General features: G+C 35.0%; 1 protein-coding gene across 4 annotated transcripts in view; it reads left to right on the top strand.

The window, feature by feature from the left end:
• Positions 1-14,695, top strand: part of LOC115210215 (serine/threonine-protein kinase 11-interacting protein) — a 97,494-nt gene that overhangs the window by 67,958 nt on the left and 14,841 nt on the right. The gene's annotated exons all lie outside the window — the stretch shown is intronic.

Below are 14,695 nucleotides of genomic sequence, written 5' to 3' on the forward strand. Positions count from 1 at the left end.
TTGCTTTTGCCTTATTTCTTTTTTTTCCTCCATTTCTCCTTCTTCACTGCACATTTTTCACACCTTCCTTTTTTAGTCTTGTTTTTGATAATTGTATCAAATATGTATGTATGTGTGTGAGAAAAGGAGAAATTGAAGATTCAACTTTTGTTGATTTTTTTTTTTTTTGGCAATAAGTGTGATACTTATGAAATTCATATTATGGACATCAGTTAGACATTTCACATTTGTTAAGCAAATGGAATTCTTTTAGGAAATCGCAAGTTTCATTGACTTATGGAAATACAGATTGTTCCAATAGCTCTTAGAAAAACATTTTAACACCATTTACAAAATACTTTGACATGTAATATTATTTTCCAAAATTGTAACAGTTTGGTGTATTTTTGTGTATAATATATATATATATATATATATATATATATATATATATATATACTCAATATAAGAGAGTGTCCACTATGTGGTCGACTCTTGTGCTAAAAATAGATCTGCTATGGTCTCAACCACCAAGAATTGTTTCCAAGGAGAATCAGCACAACTATGAACGTAAACGAGCAGGACAAATGAAAAATAACAAAAATGTAGATTAATTCTAGACAATTGTTTCGCTATTAATGGATTATGCAAATATATATATATATATATATATATATATATATTATATATATATATATTATATATATATATATATATATGAATTCATTCCAAAAGTTGATATGAAAATTACTGCATACATTTTGAAATTATGCTTTTATAAATTACATGATGTTTATTCAAACTTAATTGAAGAATTGGTTAACTTCTTGTTTAGTCTAATGTATAAAATGTTATGGCTAAATTAGAATGTTGTTTGAATGTCTGTCTGTTCAAATATTTGTATTTGAAATACAGATATAAAAAAAATGGATAAAAATATTCAGACAGCATGTTTGAGAGTCATATTATAGGAAGTCAAGTGTTAATGTGAGAAGAATGCTGCCAAGCTTACATCTGGCTATTTTGCTGATAAGTTCATGATTAACTGGATGCCTGACTAAGCATTGGATATAATGCTAGAATCTGCAATGTCAAAGATATATTTGCTATATACAATGTAGTTTAGGCATTGTTTGAAAGAGCTGGTTCCTTAGCAAGTTTGATCTAGCAAACAAAAGTTGACCATGATGATGCTAATAGAAAATAGGTAGAAGCATAATGATGGAAATTAATCGAATTATTATGATACATTGCTTTTGTTTATTCAAGCTTCAACCCCCCCCCCCCAAAAAAAAACAACAATTTCTTTCACAAATGCTGTTATCAATGAAAAAGCTAACATATATCCATATATGTGTCTATTTGATTGTTCCTTGTACAGAAGTATCTTTAAAATTTTCTAGTTTAAATCCTTGAACTAACTGCTTTTAATTAATGATTATTAGTTCATTTCCATTTTTTATTCCACAACAAAATATCAGATGCACATAAGAAAACTTTATTCATTCAGTTTATTTTATAAAAATAGGAATATATTTTTATCAAAATATTTTTATTTCTCCAAAACAATATTTTTATATATAAAATATATATTATATTTCAAGAATGATAAATTATTTTTGTAAGTGGAGTGTTGCTCAAAATATTTTGTCACTTGTTTTAAATATTTTAACAATTCCACTAAAATTGGTTGACAAATATTTTATCTATGAATTTAGTTGAAACAGACAGACTAAATTTTATTAATGTTTTAATGCAATTATTTGGCATTAGAAGAAAGTGTGAATTTTAACCCTTTCACCGTGAAATTAAATTTCATGGTTATTTCAGTAATAATGCTATTTTTGGTAGATATTTTAACTACCAAAAATAGAGTTGGTATTTTCTGCAAGTCATGTGGCCTTGATAAACATAATGTATCTCAACAGAAAATAGTTCCAAACATCACATTCCTGAACAGTTAAGAGTAATGAAATTTTGAGTGGAAAATATCTGCTTTCTGCAGTAAAAAGATTAATTTTTGTTGTTTATAAAAGATTTTTTAAAAATCTACAAATGAATTCTGACATCAAATTCTCTGCTTTCTAGAGTAAAAAAAATGTCAAAATCTTAGATCCTTTTATGATTTGGAGTTATTCAAAGGTTTGTTTGATACTTAATTCCAGTATCTATTGAGTTTTAATTCTGTGGATGAGACACATAGGTCCTACTGAACAGAACAGTAGTCTGGCATAGGTAACTTTCTCTTTGAAATGTTTGCATAAACTGATACATGTACAAGTGGCCTATCCAGAGACACAACAAAATATCAACATATACCTTGCTCAGAACTAGAGAAATTCTGTCATGTATTATGATTTAGAAAAATATTTGTATTACACTAAATACTAGACAGAAAAAATAACTGCATTGTCTTGGAATTTAACTGAATCCAGTGAAGCAGTGGTAAACCTGTAAGATAAAACCTATTCCATCTAGCCAATAAGAGAACCTCTATTCTATGTACAGGCAACTCATCATCAGGCAGGCTGCACTAGTTAAAAAATTCAAGGTAATTTTACCTTAGGTGTGCCATTCAGAAAATCTTGCAGGTTAACGATGACTGCTTTATGCAGTCTCTTTAAATGCTAGGAATAGTAGTCAAATTTCCTTCATATCACAACCTTCCATGTTGAACACTGGAATCAATCTAATCGACTTAGCCCCTCACCTGAAATTGCTGTCATTGTGCAAAAATTTGAACCCAATATTACAAAGGCTGGTGGATGGTTAAATTGGCAGAGTGTCATAGAAAATGCTGGGCAAAATTTAGTTACAATTGTTTTACATTCTGAGTTCAAGCCCAGCCAGAGTCAACTTTGCTTTTCATCTATCCAGAGTTGATAAAATCGGTGCTGGAGATCAGTTCAGTTACTATCCCTCATTTCCTACCAATGTTTGGCTGTGTTAAAGTCAGAAAGCAATATTTAATTTTATATGAAGATATGTAAATAGGAAAAAATATAAAACATTTTCATATGAAAGCAGATTATAATATTAAACATGTTACTTATATAACAAAACAAAAAAAACAACATAAATCTTGTTTGATACACATCAGAGTATATATTTAATAATTTATGTAATTTTTAACTAAATTAAACTAAAAGCGATTGACCAATCATATTTTATCTACTTTGTCTTTCACCATTGAATCAACTATGGCTTATGTTTTTAAGTTCTTTATTTTTTTTTATTTATTTATTGCTTGTCCCTTGCAATTAACCCCTGTTTCCTGTTTGTATTAATTTTCCCAGTTATGAAAATACCCACCACTTTTAACCTGTTGTCAAGCTAATCTAATTCTAAACTTTGAATTAAAAGCTTTCTTCCTGCTATTTAATGTCTTGGTTTCATTTCTTTTGCCACTTTTATTTCTTTCTTTCATTTCCTCATTTTATGCTTATGATTGTTGCTTTTTATTTATTTTTCTTCTTTCATTAATCCAATTTAACTATTGTACATTTCTATTTCTTTCCATGATAACATGGCTTTCAATGTTTCTGCAAATGCATGTATTTTCATGAATTGTACCATATCTAGATTTTCCCTCCCCCAATGATAATGTGAATTGCTCAACAATTTTGTGGGACTGGTATCTATTTTCAGCCAAGATGACTGCAGCATGTAGAGGTAATACAAAGATGGTAGGATTGTAATTAACAACCTTTTTCACTTGTAGTCTAGTAGCAACAACTAATCAGCAAATGTTCTTACCTCAGCCACATTACTTTTAATGCTAGCCACTCTAGTGAACTACAGCACTTCGTACCTTAGTCACTGATCTTAAAATTCAGCCTCTGCATCACTTTACTCAGTCATTAAGTTCAATATTTACACACAGCACTTCCTTTAAATTACCCACAAAATGATTTCCATAATATGCTATAACTTCCATAAGTTTAATATGTTAAAACATGGTTTAAATTGTTTTATTCCTCTCTAAAATTTAGGAAACAGTAACATTTTACAAACTTAAGAAATGTTTTGGTTATCTACTGTAATAATAATCTTGTGTGTTTCTCCATCACAACATATGAATGAGAAAGGAAGGGGTGATAGATGAATAAGGAAGGAAGGAAGGAAGGGGTGGTGGCAAACTGGTAGTGGGATGATGGAAAATCTATGGTGAAAAAAATCAAACAGCATTTCAGCTCTGTGTGAGTATATGTGTGTATATGTAAAAGGGAGGTATATGAATGTGTGTGTGTGTGTGTGTGTGTGTGGTGTGTGTGTGTGGTGTGTGTGTGTGTGTGTGCAATGGAAGTGGGATGGTGAACATTCAACACTGGAAAGAAAAATCAAACAGCATTTCAACTGTGTGAGTACAAGGGAAGTATGTGAATGTTTGTATGTGTGAACCAGTGTTCTTTCAGTTACAAACAATGATGGATGTCACATCTCAAAAGACAACGACTAGATAACATTGACAAGTGTATTAATTTGATTTACCATCCATATTCTATCAGTTTTCTTAAAAATAATTATTACAATCACACATACCTACACAAACATATACATATACAAACTCATTAGAGAAAGTAATTATTTCCTAAGTGTATCGAGAATATAAAACAACTGCAGTTGAAAGGTATATTATAAATACACATCTTAATTTAACAGTTTATACGTGTCCCTAATTTATTTATATAAAATACTACAATTAGCCATCATTTTTGACAGCACGGGGCCAGCTAGTTAATAATGATAATAATAATGCCTTTTCAACTAGTAGACTGTCACTCTAACAACTTGTACAGGCATGACAATTTATTGTTTAATACATTAGATTTGAAAGAGTCAATGACAAACCATCTATATGATCATTCAACCTACTAGAAATATCAGCCAAATCTCCCTCAAATCATACTCAACCATTTTAAGAAAGACAGGATATATTAAAGGATGTGACCTAGATGAACTATGTTTTAAAAAAATGGTGGAACACTTTTGATCAAAGGTTGACTTGATTTTGACTGACCTGGGGCTAAAAAAAACCAACTAATTTAATATTGAAATAAGACTTGGCTTGATAGATATAGATGCGTAATTGTCCAACCCAGATGTACATACATTATTTAAACATAATTAGATAATTATACAAATATAGATGTATATACATTGTGTAAACATGACTAGACAGATAGTTATCCAAATACATGTCTCTAGACCCCAATTGTCTGTTTAGGTTTGATTTCTATAGCTGGATGCCCTTCCTAACGTCTACCACTTTACAGAGTGTAATGAGTGGTTTTTACATGGTACCAGCACTGGTGCTTTTTACGCAGCACCATTACTGGTCTTCTTATGTGGCACCAACACTGGTTCTTTTTACGTGACACCAGCACAGGTGCTTTTTACATGGTACCAGCACCAGTGGAGTTGTCAAGTAGCTTGCAAGACAGAGACCTCTCAGCTGAGGGGAGTGGATCTGAGGGAAGTGGCTGTGTGTCAGGCGAGAGGTTTAAGTATGATAGAGGGACAAAGGCAGTCAGTGAGGGAGAGAGAAATATACGGTGCTGGAAATGTATTGGGACCTACCCACAGGGAACAGTGATAATATAAGTAGTGAAGAGTAGATAGAGGGGGATGTTCCCTAAGAGTGTGAGGGTTGAGGTTTAGAGATGAGGAAGACATGACAGTAACAAGTGATGGTGAGAGAAATTAGAACGGCTGGGAGGGAGGTGTGGTAGATATGTGAGGACATGGAGTGTGGAGAGACCTGCAGTGAGGGAGGTGCATGAAGGAGAGTGGAAGGGAGGGCTTGTAGCAGGTGGTGGTAGTGATGGGAAGATGAGTTGGAGGAGGAGGAGTTTTGACAGAGGACAGGTTATGTGTGTATATGTGTGAGGGGGAGGATGTGTCTATGAATGACATACCTGTATGTATGGATGACCACGACTTTACTCAGCTTGATGTGTCTTCTCAGGCCCAGCAAATCACCAGAAGTCTTGATTCTTGTCATCTATGTGAAACTCAACATCTGAAGACCATTTGTTACCACTTCATCCACACATCTTCTGTGTCTAGTCCTTCCACACGTTTCCTCCACAATTAGAGATCAGCACTTCCTTATGTAGCTGTCCTCATCCATACACATCACATGACCTTACCAGCACAGTCTTCTCTTTTGCACACTATATCTGATGCTTCTTAAACCCAATTTTTTTCTTAAATCACTTACACTCCATCATACATGCACAATGACATTCTCCATCCAGCAGAGAATGCTGGCTTCATTTCTTTCAAGCTTCCATATGTCTTCTGTAGTCACAGCCCATGTTTCACTGCCATGTAGCATAGCTGTTTGTACACAGGCATCATGCAGTCTGCTTGTAACTTTGAATAAGAAGCTCTTTGTTACCAACAAACGTAGTAGCTCTCTGAACTTTGCCCAACCTGTTCTTATTCTAGAAACTATACTTTCAGAGCTTCCTCCTCCATTGCTAACTTGGTTACCTTGGTAACGGAAGCTATCTACTACTCCTAAGAATCTCCTCCAGACATTTGAGGAAATCTGTTTTCTCTACACTCTTAATGCTTAATGTACTTGTAGATCTGCCACACACAAAGTCTACTTTCTCTGTTAACCTTCCTGCGATACCACTGCACCTCTTATGTATCCATAGCTTGCTCTAGGTACACTGGGTATGGAATTTCTACATACACCTTTTCTACATATCAAGCGAGACCATCACTCTGAAGGGATTAGTAATTTATCAGTTTTCCTACTTACTAGGACTTTGGTCTTTGCTAAGTTAACTCCAAGGCCCTTTGATCCCAGAACTTGCTTCCATGCCTGAAATTTTTTCTCTAGTTGATTCAGCTATGAGAACAAGGTCATCAGCATAGAGAAGCTTCCAAGGGCTGCCAGTCTTAAAGTTCTCTGTTATATCCTGGAGGACGATGATGAACAAGAGAAGGCTGAGAACTGATGCTTGGTGAATTCCTAGGAATTCCTGATAATAGGTATGGAGACTCAGATGTGTAAGGGAAGTTGTGATATCTTTAAGCCTTTCTCAAGAATATCAGTGAAATAACTGAAGAGAAAGGATTCCAACAGGTGTAACCAATTATGATCCATAATCTTCACTCCTGCAGAAGCATTTGAATCCTACTTCCATATCATGTGTGAGTGGTTTAATGTTGGGATATATTAGAATTTGGGGACTTAAGTCAATTCCAACTGGAGTAGAAAGCGGGTTGATTTAAATCTAGTAAAGTATTTGCTGTTATTGTTAGTACCAAGGTAACCTTGAACAAGGAGTTATATGATCAAAAATACTTCAGTCTTTCTCATCTTGTTGTTTTTGTGTTGTCCTATGTGTCTGACCTTCCTTTTCTAAACAGGTAGGGTGTAATCTGAGGAGACATTACTTGCTACTTCTAGCAGACTGACTGACTGCCTAAAGTAGTGGTTTCCAACTGGGGTGTCATGAAACCCTAGAACTGTGATACTCAGCTTCTTCCCCAAGGACCCCTTTTACTCTAACTCTTTGAAAGTCTGTCTACTCAAACCATGTATTCACTAACAACTTTGGTCTTTGCTAAATTAACTCCTTTTCCCAGTTCCATCTCTCAGTTGAAAGATGTGTGTGTGTGTGTGTGTGTGTGTGTGTGTGTGTGAAAGAGAAAGAAAGAAAGAGAGACTTGGTAATTATACAGTTGTAGTCCTTGATAATTTTGAACACAGCCCATGCTCTCCCACCACTTACTCATACTATCTTTGTGAGTATCAAATTGGGAACCTCTTCTCTTGGGTATAATAAACAGTATTATGAGAGATGTAAGATCCCCCCCCCCCCGAGGCTTCCATTTTCTCTATTGCAAAAGTGTGAAACAAGAGTGTTGCATACCATAAATATAAAAATGAGAGAGATTGTGATGCAGCCAGTAAACATTAGAAACCACTGGAGTAAAGGTTTCTTCTGGTAGAGAAATGAAGTAAGTTTTAGAGTAAAAGACATCAGATAGTCATATTCTTCTCAAAATGGATGGATGGAAGCACTCTGTCGGTTACGACGACGAGGGTTCCGGTTGATCCGATCAACGGAACAGCCTGCTTGTGAAATTAACGTGTAAGTGGCTGAGCACTCCACAGACACGTGCACCCTTAACGTAGTTCTCGGGGATATTCAGCGTGACACAGAGAGTGACAAGGCCGGCCCTTTGAAATACAAGGTACAACAGAAACAGGAAGTAAGAGTGAGAGAAAGTTGTGGTGAAAGAGTACAGCAGGGATCACCACCATGCCCCTGCCGGAGCCTCGTGGAGCTTTCGCTCAATAAACACTCACAACGCCCGGTGTGGGAATCGAAACTGCGATCCTATGACCGCGAGTCCGCTGTCCTAACCACTGGGCCATTGCGCCTCCACTCTTCTCAACATATGTTAGAAATAAAAAGAAGCAATTCCAGCCAGTCAGGTTACAAGATGAGAATTATTAAACATTTGCTTCTTATGTAAGTGTATAATTTTATTTATTTATTTGTTTTTTGTGTGTGGTGATGGGAGAGTTGTTACATTTGACTCTTTATCAAGTATTTCCATCACAAATGGTTCCAAATGTTAGTAAAACAATAGCAAGAGTGACGGAAGGAAATTCCTTTAGAAATTGTTGATAATTTTGCAATACAAAAGTAGTTTTGTGTGCAGGAGTGGTTTTTACGTAGGAGAGATTTTCGACTAATTTTGTAATTATATAGGTGCAGGAGTGGCTGTGTGGTAAGTAGCTTGTTTACCAACCACATGGTTCCGGGTTCAGTCCCACTGCATGGCACCTTGGGCAAGTGTCTTCTACTATAGCCTTGTGAGTGGATTTGGTAGACGGAAACTGAAAGAAGCCTGTCATATATATGTATATATATATATGTGTGTGTCTGTGTTTGTCCCCCTAGCATTGCTTGACAACTGATGCTGGTGTGTTTATGTCTCCGTTACTTAGCGGTTCGGCAAAAGAGACCGATAGGATAAGTACTGGGCTTACAAAAGAATAAGTCTCGGGGTCGAGTTGCTCGATTAAAGGCGGTGCTCCAGCATGGCCGCAGTCAAATGACTGAAACAAGTAAAAGAGTAAAGAGTATATCTTTAACCAAGGGAAGGTGTGTTCATTTGTTGTTTTTTTATCAAGTGTTCATTTCCTTTGTATATTTGATGATTTTAAAATGGGGCCCCGATGTATATTTGTATGCATAAGTGCGGGAACAAAATTTGCTTTGTGGGGTGCAAACCCAGGTCCAGTCCAAGATGCTCAGTGTTTTCATTGCCCCGCCACCAAAAAATAAACAAAAATTTTAGTGGGTTTGCTTGCACTCCCCAAGTTCCTGGGCTGATGTTTGTGTGTGTTGGGGGGGGGGGGGGGGTAAGAATAGTCTCCAAAATTAGGCTGAGCTCTCTCTTTTTACTTGTTTCAGTCATTTGACTCTGGCCATGCTGGAGCACCGCCTTTAGTCGAGCAAATCGACCCCGGGACTTATTCTTTGTAAGCCCAGTACTTATTCTATCGGTCTCTTTTTGCCGAACTGCTAATTGACGGGGACGTAAACACACCAGCATCGGTTGTCAAGCAATGCTAGGACAAACACAAACACACACACACACACACACACACACACGCACATATATATATATATATATATATATAAATATACAACAGACTTCTTTCTGTTTCCGTCTGTTAAATTCACTCATAACGCCTTGGTCAGCCCGAGGCTTTGGTAGAAGACACTTGCCCTAGGTGCTATGCAGTGGGACTGAACCCAGAACCATGTGGTTGAGAAGCAAGCTTCTTACCACACAACCACTCCTGTGCCTATGAGAACTTTATGTGCAAAATTCATGTACTATGTCAAGAATAAATCTGTGGGCAAGTCCATTCTTCTCAAAGTTATTGATTATGATTAAATTCATACACAAGACATAAGTGAATATAGAAGCCCCAAGTTGGAATCCAAGTTCTGTGCCTAGTAAAAACTTAAAACATATCTGTGCATCTAAGCATTTTCTTAACCTTATGTTTCAAATAAAGAAGACTAATTCTTTATATATAAAAGTCAAGTTGTGTGTCTGTCTCCTACGATTTAGATTCCTAACTACTCCCACATTTTGCGGTGCAGTTTAACCAAAACCGGGTATCTTATAGTCGTGATTCATATCGAGCCCTTCTGGATATTAGCGCGCATCTACGATGAGTCAACGATTTAAAAAAAAATTTACCATCATTTTTTTCCATTTTAATGCATTTTTTTCGCTATTATATAAGGGAAGTAACTCTCTAAAAATGTCTATGATGAGTCAACGATTTAAAAAAAAATTTACCATTATTTTTTTTCAATTTTTAATGCATTTTTTTGCTATTTTTTGGCTATAACTCTCTAAAAATGCTTATATAGTTATTTCCCTTACGAACCCGAGCAACGCCGGGCGATACTGCTAGTTAATTGTATATTATTGTGACTTCTAGTGCAGAAGAAATAAATTAAATTCCACATAGTAGTTTAAAAAAGAATATTTCTAACCTATGAAAATGTTGATTAGATAAGATCGTTGCCCTACTTATCTGCTTAATTACATCAGATTATTTTTTTAGGATTCTAGGTTAGTTTAACTTCAAAGATTCTGTTCCAGCTGTCTTATCTTACATCACATTGTGGAGAGGTAGAAGAAAAGAAATTCGGTTGGTCTTTTTACAGCAACTTATAATTGCAGCAGTGTGTAATTTGAAACAAAGCAATGCATAGCATTCCTGTTGGCAGATAACAGTAGATGTTAGTTAATTACTGGAGAGATAGAGAGAGATAGTGTGGAGGAAGTAGAAGCTGTTGAGTGTTTTAATTATGGTGTATGTTTATATAAAAAGCAGTTGTTTGGTGTAGTTTTATCAACATCCAATACAGGTTAGAGCAAGCAAACACATGAAATCAGATCAGCCACTAGTTACTCTCTTTACTCTCTTTTACTTGTTTCAGTCATTTGACTGTGGCCATGCTGGAGCACCGCCTTTAGTCGAGCAAATCGACCCTGGGACTTATTCTTTGTATGCCCAGTACTTATTCTATCGGTCTCTTTTGCCGAACCGCTAAGTGACAGGGATGTAAACACACCAGCATCAGTTGTCAAGCAATGCTAGGGTGACAAACACAGACGCACAAACACACCATCCATATATACGACAGGCTTCTTTCAGTTTGCGTCTACCAAATCCACTCACAAAGCATTGGTCAGCCCGGGACCATAGCAGAAGACACTTGCCCAAGGTGCCACGCAGTGGGACTGAACCCGGAACCATGTGGTTGGTAAGCAAGCTACTTACCACACAGCCACTCCTGTACCTAAAATTTTTTTTTTTTTATTCGTTTCATGAATATTGTTAATTTCTCTTAAGTTTTTGTGTTGAAAACTAAAGAGGGAGCCACAATTCCAAGTATGGGAACACACACAATACACTTGTCTATTCTTTTCTTGATGATCTTCTGTGTTACTCTTCCTATAAACAATACTAATGCTTTCTTAGAATATCTTTCTTGGAAACAATGTATTCTTCAAGAATCCTTTCTAGCTTCAATTTCTCTGCTCCAATTGCAAACCTGCAATAACAGAAATATAATATTCAATACACAGCGTCACCTATATATTCTTATTACTTAAGATATTGCTTAAGGAGTGGCTGTGTGGTAAGTAGCTTGCTAACCAACCACATGGTTCCGGGTTCAGTCCCACTGCGTGGCACCTTGGGCAAGTGTCTTCTGCTATAGCCCCGGGCCGACCAATGCCTTGTGAGTGGATTTGGTAGACGGAAACTGAAAGAAGCCTGTCGTATATATATATATATATATGTATGTGTGTGCTTGTGTGTCTGTGTTTGTCCCCCTAGCATTGCTTGATAACCGATGCTGGTGTGTTTACGTCCCCGTAACTTAGCGGTTCGGCAAAAGAGACCGATAGAATAAGTACTGGGCTTACAAAGAATAAGTTCCGGGGTCGATTTGCTTGACTAAAGGCAGTGTTCCAGCATGGCCGCAGTCAAATGACTGAAACAAGTAAAAGAGTATAGTTCATCATTTTTAGATTTGCTTATGAGAACAAAATGTTGATAATAGGAATACAAATTTTTATGCAAGGAAGCTTTTAGCGTCAAATTTGTGTTCTTTCTTTGAATATAAAAGCACAATTTAAAGCTTCTCTTCATTGTATCAATAAAGTATGATTGTTGACATGTCAAAATTACATTGTTTGCTCATATTTCTTGATCAAGTCTTTGAAAAACAGCTACAGTAACATATTTATTCTCATGTATAATTCTACAACTCATTATCATAAAATAAATTAAATTTCAATTTAGAAAAAGTAATTGAATTTCACTATTTGTTTTTGTAGTATTATTTTGAAATTATATAAACAAGAAAAAATTGTAATTCAACTCCTGTTGTATGCAAAACTGATTTGTTCTAGAACAGTGGTTTTTAATTTGGTTGATATTGCCTGCTTAGGCATTGTAAGCTCATAAGAAGGCAGCAAATGTTAAGGGGTAAGGTGTGTTTAGAGGGATCATCATTTTTCTTAAAAATAAAATTTTTGAATACTTGTATTTTAACATATTTTCAAAGAAATCTTTGTTGCGATCAAACTATGAATCGGCCATTGTGTTTTCAGTGGGAAGAAAATATGATGGATGATCTGTCAAGATCAATATAATTTATAATTTTATTGTATAAGTTCTCATTTTCTTTCATAATTTCTATAAAAGTTAACATAGAAAGCATTAATCCACAAAATTTTCTAAAAGTGTCTGTCATAGTACAAGAAAATATGGATGGTGAGAGAACAAAGAAAAAAAATCGCTGCACAAAAATTAGCTTCTTTTTAATTGAAATAACCAATTTTTTTTCTCTCAAAACACACGAAAGGAACATTTATAAAATAGCAGTGTCTGTGAAAGCAGGTGCTGAGCTATAAAAGGTTGAGGTATTCTGACACACACGCACCATTGCAGCTATTCCCAGTATTCTAAGAATGTAGAAGAGTAGTTGTTTCACCTTCATATGACTCTAAGCACAATTGTCATGTGTGGTTTTGTGGATAGGTCATACAGATTTTCAATAAGCAACCTTCAATCTCTTACAAACCACAATTCTATTAGATATCTGTGATCTGTTTCTATGATTTTAAATAAGAATCTCTTTCTTATAGTAAAATGTTTAATTAGCTATTAATTTACTAAATACCAAAAAAATATAAAATAAAATACAAAATAAATGGAAAGCAGCATTAATTCATTCTGACAAAGAAAGCAACATGCTGGCTGAATTGTTAGCTTATCAGAGAAAATGCATACTAGTATTTTTTTCTGAATCTTTACATTCTGAGTTCAAATCCTACTGAAGTCAACTTTACCTTTCATCATTTTGGGATCAATAAAATAAATCCCAGTGTAGCATTGGGGTCAATGTAATTGATTTAACTCCTCCCTCTGAAATTGCTGACCAAAATTTGAAACCATTCATTCTGACAATGGACCAAGCTTTTGTTTTTTTGTTTTTTTTTTATAATTTAAGGATGGATACAATCAGCTAATTTAACCTCAGCATATGAATAGTATTTTTTCATGGAAAGATGTAAAGTAGTGTTGTTGGACTTTGAATTTAGATTCAAGACAGACAAGACTTAATATTGCAAAGTATTTAGTGTGTTTATTCTAATTCACCACACTTGTAAAGAAGCAAAACAATAGCTATTTATTTATAGGAGTGGCTCAAGAGCCAAATGTAAATTCTGTCTGTAAATTTCTATTGTGTGTTAAGACTCAGAGAGGCTGGAAGATAGAATCAATGTAGAGAATATAATAATTATGTTCCTTTGATATATTTATTCTCATATATACATACACATATTGAAACATACAGCACATATATAATTAGCTAATCATTTGATAGAACATAGCTTGTTTCCTCTCATGCTCTCACATACATATGTGATCCTGTCAAACCATTTAACCCATGCAGCCTAGAACACTGATATTAAAGGATATTACACACAGACATCTCAAAAGTAAATAAATTCTGCTCATTAGTATGATACCCAAAAGAATTAGCTCATTAAAAACTGCTCAGGGTATGGCTACTAAATACCAGATTAACTATTTAAATAAGTGATTCTCAACTGGGGTCCATATAAGATTTTGGGGGGGTCCATGCAACAAAATAGTAAACTGGGGACCCATAATAGTATTTTGAGTGCCCCTGAAAAGATTTTGCTTTAGATGTTTGTATTGGTAGGTATTGCAAGAAACAGCTAGGTTTCTTTCTCTGACATTTTACATTGTTCAACTGACATAAGTTAATGTGTGAAAAATAAAATAGGAATTTTGAAAGAAGTTTCTATAGAACTAGATTTTAACCCTTTAGCATTTAAACCGGCCATATCCGGCCAAAAATATTCTGCCTGTTTTATGTTCAGACTGACCAGATCTGGTCTCTCATACCAACCCTACTATATCGTTTTAAAAATTAACAGCTACCTCATCAAAAGCTCATAGCTACAAGATAATGAATGATTAGTTCAAAACAATGTGGATAAAAAAGCATTAGTTTTGGCAGAATAATGTGAACACTAAAGGGTTAAACACTATGGGGATCCACCAGAATAAAATAGTAATCAAAGGGGTCCATGGGTAAAAGTT

Source organism: Octopus sinensis, linkage group LG4, assembly GCF_006345805.1.
Source record: "Octopus sinensis linkage group LG4, ASM634580v1, whole genome shotgun sequence".
Lineage (NCBI taxonomy): Eukaryota > Metazoa > Mollusca > Cephalopoda > Octopoda > Octopodidae > Octopus > Octopus sinensis.